The sequence below is a fragment of the Typopeltis vanoorti genome, chromosome 18 (assembly GCF_054136105.1).
Source record: "Typopeltis vanoorti isolate ZY-2024b chromosome 18, IOZ_Tvanoo_1.0, whole genome shotgun sequence".
Lineage (NCBI taxonomy): Eukaryota > Metazoa > Arthropoda > Arachnida > Uropygi > Thelyphonidae > Typopeltis > Typopeltis vanoorti.
Window position 1 is genome coordinate 75309674 of NC_143566.1, and position 12739 is coordinate 75322412.

The window sequence follows — 12739 nt, forward strand, 5'->3', positions numbered from 1 at the left end:
TTTAAATTTTTAATTCTTATAAAATAATGTATCAAATTATAATATGTATGTACATTAATAATAAAAATTTTAATATATGAAAATTTTTATAAAAATATAGTTTATTATTTCTTGCACCTTTTTCTATATATAATATTTTTAATATTTAAGAAAAAATTGCAGTAAGTCGAAAATCACACATATTCCATTACTAATAAAAAAAACTTTGTCTATGGAGATCAAGTTTAGAAAATGATTGAACCTTAATTCTGGTTTAATTATTGCAACAAAATGATTATTATGAATATATGAATATAAATATAATGAAATTCAATTGACAGAACGTTCCAATGCATTGCACATAAAAAAAGTACAAGCAGACATTCATATTTATTTTTATTTTTTACAAAATATCTATAAAATTATATAACATTGTTTAAGCTATTCTTGAATTTTTGAAAAATCTTTTAATTTTTTAAATATTTTTAAATTTTCGAAATATTATCTCTTCCACCTTTTTTTAAAATAAATATATATTTTATTAATAATGAACAGGACAATAACATTGACGTTTCATTTTCGACTGATTAATTTTATTTGAAAAAGCTGAATTGTTTCTACTTAGTTAATGTCGATATGAATACGTAATAATTTATATATACAGAAAAAAATTAATCGCCAATTATATAGAAGTGTGTAGCGTAGTGCTTCAAAATATATATTCTGTAGAATAGTTTATATAACAAAAAAAGGCAACTACACTTATAGAATAAAGTACATGAAGAAAGAAAGAAATTACCAATACGAAACCCTAATGCGCAAATAGCGTGCAGTCTATAGGCCGAATAGACATCACGATTCTCGACTTTTTAGCGTGGTTCCATGTCGCTGAAATGGATGGCTACTATGACAGGCACACAGAATTTAGACATTAAACAGGAAAGTGTCACTCATTCTTTCGAAGAAAACAAAGAGAAAGAAATAGGATATTACAGACTACATGGGGAATTTCCTTGCCCAAATCACTGTTATTTTGTGCCCTTGTTGAGTGCAGATTATTACTGTTTTTTTCTTTGATTTTTTTTGCTTGCTTTCAAGTTTGACGTTTGGGGCGTATAATAAACACTCGTGTGGTGGATTTAATTTCCCAGGGAGACTAAGAAAATGACTTTAATTGTCTGAGGGGAACTAATTTGTTCTTTAGAGTGGGAATAGTCTGTACGAAATGTTCAAATGTACTTTCTTTTGCGTGACAAAGAGCTGTATTTATAAGTATTATTAGCAAGTAACAAGCTATGGAAGAAACAATTGTCAACGGCAATTTTTTTTTTATTACATTTGGTGATAGGCGTGGTTATGTGGTTCAAATAGTTTGGCTTTTCCATACCGACGGTTATGGATTTGATGTTCAGTGACCGATCCCATTGCGTCCTATGTTGAAGTCAAATTCTGACTTGTACTCAGGTAACATTTTGGCTTCCACTACACGAAAAATTGGGAATTTTTATAATCGATTTTTGATTTGTGTATACGATATGCAATTCCACTGACTCTTTCTGTCTTTCGTGGCACTAGACGGATATCATAACAGTGTTGTAACGTCAATACTCGAAAGACAACAATAAGTTTTGATTTGTATTATATACAAATTTTGATTCGTAAAAAATATTTCGTAAAATATACGACATATATTTTATGTCGTATTGTTCTGATATATATAGGTTTGAAACTTTCTATATAAAATGATTATGTAGTTCACTATTTATAAACACATTTAATGTGTATTGTATATAAGTAAGCCACATATTTCATCCTTAGATCCTTACTAAGGACCTAAGGATGAAATACTGACAGAATACTGATAGCAATATATACTCGTACATATGTAGATAAAAATAAGGAATGTGAGAAAGAGAGATGGTAAAGAAAATAGAAAGCGACAGAGAAAGAGAAAGGTAAAGAAAGAACGATAGATAGATAGAGATAAGAGATGATGAAGAAAATAGAAAGTGATAGAGAAAGAGAGAGAGAGAAAGGTAAAGATAGAGAGAGAGACAGAAAGGTAAAGATAGATAGATAGAGAGTGAGAGAGGTAAAGATAGAGAGAGAGACAGAAAGGTAAAGATAGATAGAGAGAGAGATAGAAAGGTAAAGATAGAGAGAGAGAGAGACAGAAAGGTAAAGATAGAGAGAGAGAGAGAGAGAGAGAGAGAGAGAGAAAGGTAAATATAGATAGATAGAGAGAGACAGAAAGGTAAAGATAGAGAGAGAGAGAGAGAGAGAGAAAGGTAAATATAGATAGATAGAGAGAGACAGAAAGGTAAAGATAGAGAGAGAGAGAGAGAGAGAGAGAGAGAGAAAGGTAAATATAGATAGATAGAGAGAGACAGAAAGGTAAAGATAGAGAGAGAGAGAGAGACAGAAAGGTAAATATAGATAGATAGAGAGAGACAGAAAGGTAAAGATAGAGAGAGAGAGAGAGACAGAAAGGTAAAGATAGATAGAGAGACAGAAAGGTAAAGATAGATAGAGAGAGAGACAGAAAGGTAAAGATAGAGAGAGAGAGAGAGAGACTGACAGAAAGGTAAAGATAGATAGAGAGAGAGAGACAGAAAGGTAAAGATAGAGAGAGAGAGAGACAGACAGAAAGGTAAAGATAGATAGAGAGAGATAAGAGATGGTAAAGAAAATAGAAATCGATAGATAGAGAAAGAAAGATAAACAAAGATAGAAAGAGATAGAGATGTGGTAAAGAAAGTGGAAAGCGATAGTGAGAGAAAGAAAGATAAATAGATAGAGAGAGAGAGAGAGAGAGGTGGTAAAGAAAATAGAAAGCGATATGTAGAGAGAAAGGTAAAGAAAGATAGATAGATATATATAGAGAAAGATGATCTATATTCCATTATTGTAGTGGATTTATTCATCATCTTTATTATCTTCACATTTCAGAAATTGAGTTAGATATTACGAGTAAATGCAGATGTATTTGGATCTCTGTAAGCATGATTTTTTAACGGATTCTAACACACTCCAAACGTTGGCAATTAGGCTTAGTGAAGACCAATGTAACTAAAATGCAGTCTGTCGCGACTTCATTCAAGACCAATGTTTTTCAAAGTAACAACTCTGTGCTCATTTTAATATAATATCGTCTTTCTAAAATCAAGTATCTTTCCAATAAAACAACCCATCACCAATACTAATAATTGACTTTAAAAAAAAAAGGTTTATAAAAATAGAGAAAACCATTGATCGGTAGATGGCGCCACCACTGCAACAAATTTTCTTGCATCTCTTATCGCGACGCCATCCCAACGTCATACCTTGACCATCGGATTTTGATTACCTCATTATCCATGCATGGAGCTCACTCATTTTAAGTACAGCCTTGTACAGAGACCACGTGTTTTTAATTAATTCGCGAAATTATCTCCTTGGCAGAGCGCAGGCGAGATGTTTGCGGATTGGCTGCTGCCTTGCATGAACATGTTACACAAATGAAAATTACACGTATTAATGCTTTACTTAGGGACAAGTGTTTAAACAGATAAGCTAACCCTTTCTCTTCTGCCAAGGAGCTATAGGGAAACGAACGGGTGAGTAGAATGTGTGCGAGTTCAGGGAAAGAAAGAATGTGATAGTGATGGTTACGGAGCATGGCGGGATTGAGGGGGGGGGTAAGCAACTCTGAAATTAAGAAAATATAAGTATGGGGCTTCATTAACGAAAATGGGGGGAAGGAGGTTAAGTATGGGAATCATTACGGACAGCAAACTATTGATCGCCATCAGTGTAATGTATTAGGACTACGTACGCTTTACACAATGGTTAAAGAGCGGGGGGAAGCAACATGGGGGAGATGAATTATAAGGGGAATTATAGAGGCGTATGGCATTTATCAATTATAGTTTGATGCCATTCCTTAACTGAAGTCTTTAAGTCCAACACTACTGAAGGGGTGAATGAATGGTAGAAATTGAACTCTAAATGTTATGACGGTAACAAGAAGTCATGTGTATTAGGAATTGCATCTCTCCCCCAAATACAAATGTTTGTTTTTGCTTATTTCAAATATCTACACATCAAGTAGATTTTCCCCCGATTTTTTAAACCAAGCAAATCTTTTAATATCTGTCATTAGGCCTAATTCATACGAAATTTCAACTTGCAGGCGATAGGCGATTATTTTTTTTGTCATTCAGTTTATTTCATAGATTGAAGTAGATTTTTTAAACTTTTTTTGTCTAAGTATTTGGCAAATGATTCTAAATTTACAGTATTAAGCATTAAAATGTACACACAGTCGAAATTTACAGTATTATTATCACCATTGTTGAAATGTACACACAGTCGAAACTTACAGTATTATTATCACCATTGTTGAAATGTACACACAGTCGAAACTTACAGTATTATTATCACCATTGTTAAAATTAAGCGTTGAAATGTACACGCAGTCGAAACTTACAGTATTATTATCACCATTGTTGAAATTAAGCGTTGAAATATACATACAGTAGAAACTTACAGTATTATTATCACTAAAAAAATCTGTTTGTTACGGATTAAAATTAAGCGTTGAAATATACATACAGTAGAAATTTACAGTATTATTATCACTAAAAAAATCTGTTTGTTTCTTGCTGGTTTCAAAATATACAAAACACGAGCATTTCTTTCATTGTTAACGTCTATTTTATCTATTGTTGTTTAATAGTGGTAGTTGATTACCAAACGTATAATATTATTTTAATTATATTTGTTGTTATTTTTTTTCTTGTTCTAGTGCTGAAATGTACATACAACAAGAGAATTGTAGAATTGTTGTTATTGCTAAGGTCTGTTTGTCTTATTTTTGTTATTGATAGTTGATTTCAAAACATTATCTTTTTCTTCTTTTAGAGGTAGATTGAAATGTTATTCCTTCTTCTGTTGTTGAAATATTCACACAATGCAAAAATAGTTTTTATTATTGAAATGTCTGAATTTTTTTATCCATATTTTTTAATTCATCATTACTTTCACTCTGTTTATGAATACCCAGTCTTAAAATTATAATTATCTCCGCCGTCCTTTTGTCAATATTATCTATTGGTTTTTCTGTTTCAGTATTCCACAGGATTGCCAGAACAAAGTTTCATTTCATGTACTATATAAATTAGATTATGTGAGAAGAAAAAAAAATTAAAATAAAAATAACTTTGCAAGGATTGGATCTGGGATAAATCTAATTCCTTCATATATATTTTTTTTTTTAAGGAAAACGGTTTCATTAAGCATAAATATAACAATATAACCAATGAAAGAAAGAATTACATATGACCAAAATACAATATCATTATGGCAACATGCAACCTAACAAAGTTCAGGAATTTTATATTTACAATATTGGATAATGGAATCGAACATTTGCTTCTAGTGCAGGTGGTCAAGTCAGGTCAGATTATTTATTAAAACTGAGTAAAAAAGAGAAACAGGAAAAATTCATTACGTTAGCTATCCCCTTCTATCTACCTATATATTTAATTTTAATGATGATTACTAATATAAGTGTTTTGCAAATAATTCTATAATTTACCAGTGAAAATTTTCTCTCTCTCTCTCTCTCTCTCTCTCTCTCTCTCTCTCTCTCTCTCTATGTCCCTTTAAAATATCTTTCTTGATTTCTTCCTTATTTTATGTATTTTTGCTTTATAGTGGCCTTTACTCAGTAACTTGATCTACGTTTTGTCAAATTTTCTCCATATGATTGAAATAGAGTCGAGACTAACTTACATCATTGTTTCTTTTCAGTCTCTTTATTCCATCTAATTCTCTTTTCTAGATTTTACTTTCCTTTTTTTTTGTTCTATCTTGTTTTTATTTTAATTTTGCTTTATTTCTCCTCTCTTTCATTATCAGTCAATCTTCCAATCTTTTTTCTTATTTCTACAGCATTAACATTCCCATTTTGCCATAGCTTTCTGTCACTTTATGTATGCTTCATTCTCTCTCTCTCTCTCTCTTTCTCTCTCTCTCATCATCATCATCAATTTCCTGACATGTATCCCTAAAGGGTGTTCAGGTGACTATGACAGCAGTACATTATTAAGTTTACATTATTATTAATCTCCTATCAATAATTTTCTTCCACATTAATCTATTACTTGTGAGAACTCCAACATTATCATATCTAACATTTCGTGTTTCTAAGCCACTTCAGACTAAATCAATCCACCAAGACCAAGTGGTGGATTGTCTCTTTCCTGCCATCTTAGCATCAAAAACCTATTTTGCTAACTTTTCCTCACCCATTCGATTTAAGTGGCCATACCACCCTGAGATTAGCTCTGTTGACACATTCTTGAATGCTAACAATGTCAAGTTCCTTTCTTATATTTTCGATTTTAATATGATTCTACCATTGATGCCATCGGTTCACTCCACTAATTTTTCTCAGAACCCTCATGTCTTTGATCAAGTGCTTTATTTCTAACCCAACTCTCGGATCCATGACTTAAAACTGATTTGAACGTTGTCTCCCTTATTCCATATAAATTTACCCACCATACCAACTTTGCTTATTCTGTTGTCTATTTCCAGATTTAACCTGCCATCTTTACTAAAAACTGTGCCTAAATAGCTGAAATATTGTTGTATAGGATCTCCATTCAGAATGCAGCTGAAGTTTTTATACACACACATGTAACAGCTGTAACAAATAATGCCATATTTGTTACAGCTGTTATTCAATTTAGTTCATGAATCCCGGAGACTTGAACTACGTGTGTTCACGAGTACATCATTCGCATAAAGCAAAGAGCTAAGTTGGATATCTTCAATTCTAATATCAGGCTTAATGCCATGTGATCCACACAGATGGTGGATAAGAGTAAAGATATGTGGGCATCCTTGTCTTACCCCTGCTTTTAGATCAAACCATCTCTCTTTCTCTGTGTGTCGCTTTACTCTTCTTTCTCTGTGAGTAGATAGATAGATAGATAGAGAGAGAGAGAGATAGTGTGTGCTTTGTATATTTTTTTTGTTTCGTATTTTGCTGTTACTGTTTAAGAAGTTTAATTTACATAGCATAATGTTTCATAACAAGAATTCTAAAAGAAACAGACATTTCTTCACCAATAAATGGAATAAGTAATTTTCGTCGTCCTTTCCACACACACACACACACACACACACACACACACACACACACACACATACACACACACACATACACACACACACACACACACACGCAGAACAGAATTTTCATCCTGAATTAACACTAATGGAATCTGAATGCTCTCCTTCTCCTCTCTTCGTTCATTTCCTCTCTATCAATGTAATAATCCACACTATTTCTATTGTACACATGTAACTATATCAATGGGTTCTTAAACACTTCTATAAATCAGTTAATACCTCCAGAATGAAGATCATGAACATCCCCCCCCCCCAACTGCTGCACCAATTTGAGGAGTGGTACACTGGAAATTAAGAAAGAAAGAAAAAATCTTACTCTCAAAGAATCTGTTTTTATCTTACTCTTGGAAGAAAGTTTCAGATATCTTTTTAAATGAGATGATATTTATGCGTCTTTAAGTAACGAATGTTTATTTCGTCTGCGTATTAAGACAATTTTGCATCATCTCAGATATTTCTTTCGTTAAATCGTTTGCTCATCGAATAAGCCGTGGCATCTGTCGTTGTGGAATTCTAACGGTTCGATCTGCTAAGCCTAATGCTGTTCTCTCCATCGATGTCGAACCTCTACCTGCCTTTAACATTGTGTAAAACATGCGAACGGAGTTATTACAGTTTTATAATTTATATTTTGTTCATATAGTTTATGAAGATGGTGGCTGTTTCGAGAAACTCAGAGAAAGGCTTACGACTGAATAAATATAATAATATGGTGTATAGTCTATAGGCAAGCAATACAGAGAGGGGAAAAAGCATTAAAGATAAATAAATAAATAAATATATATATATATATATATATATATATATATATATATATATATATATATAGAGAGAGAGAGAGAGAGAGAGAGAGAGAGAGAGAGAGAGATGGATAAAGAATTATGTAGGTAGATCGATCTCTGAATTGATTTTGATACAATGGAAGTTTAATTTAAATTTGACGTCTTTTAAGTGCAAATTAAAGCTATGATTATCCGACTTTCTTTTCCCACTAAACATTAAATACAACCCACCAAAAAACAAAAGGAAATTAATAGAGTACAAATGCTTGTTTCTATCTTCTTTATTTCCTTGCAAGAGAAAGAAGCCTTTTAGAATTATCACATCTGTTACAAAGGCGAGATGTTCTGTTTGAAATGTATATTGTTTCATTACGTTATAGTGCAATTTTTTCCCCTACTTTTTTTTTGTTCTTTTTGAATACCCAGACGTTATTAAAACAACTGACTACAGAAAGTGTTTTTTTTTTTTTTTAACTTGGCGATGTAACATTGGATGAACCACTATGCTTTCCAGATCTGCTTGTTTATTATAACAGCGAATGCTATCATGTCATTTTTGAAACCTTCTGAGGCTTGATTTTTAAAACACATGCACTTACTTGCACGTAATTACAAACACAGCGTGAGACCAACAATGTCTCATAACCACACGTGTACATTTCATCATCAGTCTCATTGTTTAACTATACTATCTCGCGCTGGTGTGCAGATTTCAACAATAAAATGAAATCGTATTGTACTAAATTGTTAACTAAAGGACTCATATAATCTAGGTTTGGGTAAGGCAGATTAAAGTTCTCATTACATGAATTCTGTAGCAAACAGAAAATTCAAACGAAGATATTTTAAAAAAATATTTATTATATAAAGTGCAGTGTTATATATTTAAACTGTCTTTTTCGATTTTTAATTATACATGGTGCGATATACGGTTTGGGATATATTTTCGACGATTGAGTGTAGCATTTTTTTCTATAGTTTTGCAATCAGAGGATGATTTGTGTATTTGGTTTGATAAATAGGCGTTAGCGATGGTACTAGTGATGGTAAGCTCTATAAAAACTATAATTTTCAAACATTCCTCTTAGCGATGCAATTTTTAATTCTAACACGAGCATCTGGATTTTCTTTAAGACCAGTTTTGTATTTAATGAATGTGAACTTTGGCATTTTTAACAGTATTTTTTCAATATTTCTTTCATTTCGGCATAAACGGGATTTTATATCGTGTTCAAACATAGCTACGAACGTTTATATGAGACGATCTATAGTAAATCTAAAGTGTATATTTATTGTTAATTAAACCTAAAGATGCGTATGCATAATATAGTATAGGTAATACCGAATAATTTTAAGTTTTTCTTTCTTTCTTTTCCTTTTTTTTTTTTTTTTTTTTGGTAATATACAGTTATTGTTATCCAATTATGATCCTCAGGCTCTATCAATCCCCAATTATCAAATAGCAACAATTAATTAGCTCTATTACAATAAGGTGAATAACATATTTATTATAGAGTTCGTATATTCAAGCTGCAGCTGTCATCTCATAGAATTTCTTATGGATTATCATCTCAGAATTTTTCCTATGGTTCATTATCCCAAAGAATTTCTGTTGCTAAATAAGCGACTTCGTAAATCAAGGAACACATTTTATCTTTAATTATATTTGATTAACATTTTTATTAGTGCTATAAAATATCCGTGTTGTGAATTTATAGATTTTTTTATTTCGTAAACTTGACATTCTTTAGTTATTAAATGGCTAGTAGTTTATTCATTTGCCTACATTTTTCTATACTTATTTCCTACTAAATCGAAACCACTGTATAAATAGAGGCATCAATGTATTTATCTAATAGTTACATCCAAGTTCGTTCAACATTTTAAGCTGATTTATCAGCTCATAAATAAATTTATATAATCACCCCCAGCATCATATATTATTGGAACGTATCCAATTGTCAATTACCAGCTATTTAATATATAAAATGACGTTAAAAATGACCTTTATACTGTAGTAATAAGGAACTCATATAAAAGTTAGGCCTAGGTTATGAGACCTGGATATCAGAATCTGTGCTTCCTTTAGGTAAATAGCAAACTAGTTATAGATCCTTTGGATGATAAAGCGCTACAGATTTATCAATTTTTCTTGGTGGGAATCAACAAATATTTTTTTCTGGATTCTTTTCTATGCATTATATCGAAATAATGATTTTAGCTGCTAAGATATAAATATTTTTTCATTCAGTTTTATTTGTATATTTCCTTTATGTAGATTTCAATTGTTTAAATGTCAATTGTTAAGATTTCAATCATTTCCATCCCATCTATTGTAACAAAACATAACTTGATTTCTTTGCATCAATTTTTAAGACGAACATCTATCTACAGGGTGCTTGCATACCAGGACATTGAACTGTATATTACAGTACAAGGACACTGATATCTTATGATAAGATAATTCGTGCTTCAATTTTTAGGTTTGAGACGTTTTTCCATTAGGGCCTTGCATGGAAATGGATAGAAGGGCAAAGCCTGTAATTTGTTTTCCCTCTCCCTTGCTTTCAAGGCATGTATTCAAACTGGTTCTGTCCTTCGTTTTTAGCTTTGTCAGCTAGGTATAACTTTTCTTCCCTCTTTTTCCCCCTATCTATCTTTCTCTCTACCTGTTGGGGCATGATGGGAGTGAGATTCTAATGATAGAAACGTCCTCCAAATAGCTAAGATGTCCTTTTAGAAGTCAGAGCCTAAATAATGTTGTTTTGAAAAGGAAAAACACTTGCTGCACTTCGAAGAAATAAAAAAATAAAAATAAAAAAATGCGGAGGTTAAAAAAAAAGTGTCCCAAATCTCCTATGGAAACCTTGATGGAGTTTAATGATTAATTATGTGGACCACCGGACTATGGCCTTAACCCTCCTTGAAGAGTTTGCTGGAGCGATTATCGTAACTGCTGACTATATATGGGCACATAATTAAAACATTTTCATGAGCCGTTTTTAAAGCAAGGTCATGCGGGAACAGTCAGTTGGCACAGTTCACATAAGCGTTCGTGTTACGGCGAGGGTCATTTCCCATAATGATATTTCTTTCTTGATCTCTTTGTTCAACGGACACACACACACACACACACGAAAGGCTAAGACATCCACAATAAATTAGTGCTTATGCTTCATAAATGAGCCAATAAATTCATCTATCTTTCTCTCACTCTTTTTAACGATTGTTAAAAATTATTTATATTACTGTTAGCTAAATAGAGAGAGAGAGAGAGAATTATTACCGAGTCTTTAAACATTTCTATAGGTCTTCGTACTCTCTAGGGGTTCTCTTGTATTCATCTTACCATATCTTCTACGATATTTCTAAGACTATTCCCTAATTTCTATGTAATCATATTTCGATACTATGCTAAGATAATGTACAGTTTCAATATCATAGATATGTGAACAGGTTTTTGATTATTTTTATTCTTCAGATAAATGAATGGGAAGGAACTATCTTTATATCTGATAGGAAGCACATTGTAGGTAGCATTGAGTAGGATCTCTAAATATCACCAGTATCATGGCTTTATCTGTTTAGTTGGCTTAGGAGGGGGGGGGGGGGCTGAAATGTTCTGATAAACACTTAGAAAAAAAAATGATATAAAGCAACTCTTATATATATATATTTCATTTTTGTTCTAGGTGGTTATCAGAACTTTTCTGCCCCTCCCGTATATAATAACTCTTCAAAGTTCTTGACGCTTAGTTCGAAAAAAATGGTCTCTTACTAGAAATCAGTGAGTTGTGAAAACACATTTCGCTGTTTTTGTTCTTAATCGCCAGCCTTCGGTAATATCTTTAACGTAAATACAAAATGCACAAAGCCCATGATTAATGGAGGGGCTAATATTTCATGTGAACGCTATCTCTGAAAATGCACAAGAAAAATATCCTAAGAAAAAAAAGAAATAGGTTTATTTAGGCTCCAGAGAAAGAAAATCGAAGCATGGAATTATCCAATAGAAATAGTACCTGGTCAAAATACGTGTATATTATTATTATTATTATTATTATTATTATTATTAAATTGCATCTCCATGGAATCTGTATACTCATGGCCCACTAACTATCATTTACACAATATCTGTATTTTCTTTTGAACCCATTTTAAATTAACTTTGGCAACCCCTTCCAATCATTGGTCACTCCATAAGCACAAAATCTAGCCATCATGCCCTTCTATACTATTCTCTTACTTAATTTCTAGGGATGATCCCTAGATTTCTCTACATTAGTCAGGTGCCGTAATAATAATGCAGATGGGGGTATGTCTCTATCATACTCTCCCCCATCTGCATTATTATTATTACGTAACACCTCCAGGGAGTCCAAAGACTCATCGAGGAAGGGTACCTACTTTCCAACTCTGTCTCCACCACTCAATCCACCAACTACAACGAACGTAATTGCACCAACGCCATCTACCACAACGTTCACAGACAATCACAAACATTCATGTCGATGGCAGGATTTGAACCCGTTTGGCTGGAGAGCAGATATGCTAACCACTCGGCCAACCAGGCCGGCCATTATTATGAAAATCCCAGTCAGGATTTTCATAACATTCCACGGACTGGATCCGTTCAAATCTTCCATATCTCCAAGAAACCCAAGCGACTAGATTTGTGTATAACACTCCACATGAGGCTGTAGCAAGGATTTATAAAGATGTATAATACCTCTTTATCTTTATTTGTCAGTGAGTTCTTCAATAACCAACCAATACAAGTATAGTATTAGATCGAA

At 32.4% G+C, this 12739-nt stretch overlaps 1 long non-coding RNA gene across 1 annotated transcript in view; it reads right to left on the bottom strand.

Annotated features, from left to right (window-relative positions):
- LOC150096815 (uncharacterized) overlaps nucleotides 1–12739 on the bottom strand; it is a 116900-nt gene that overhangs the window by 26146 nt on the left and 78015 nt on the right. The window lies entirely within an intron of this gene.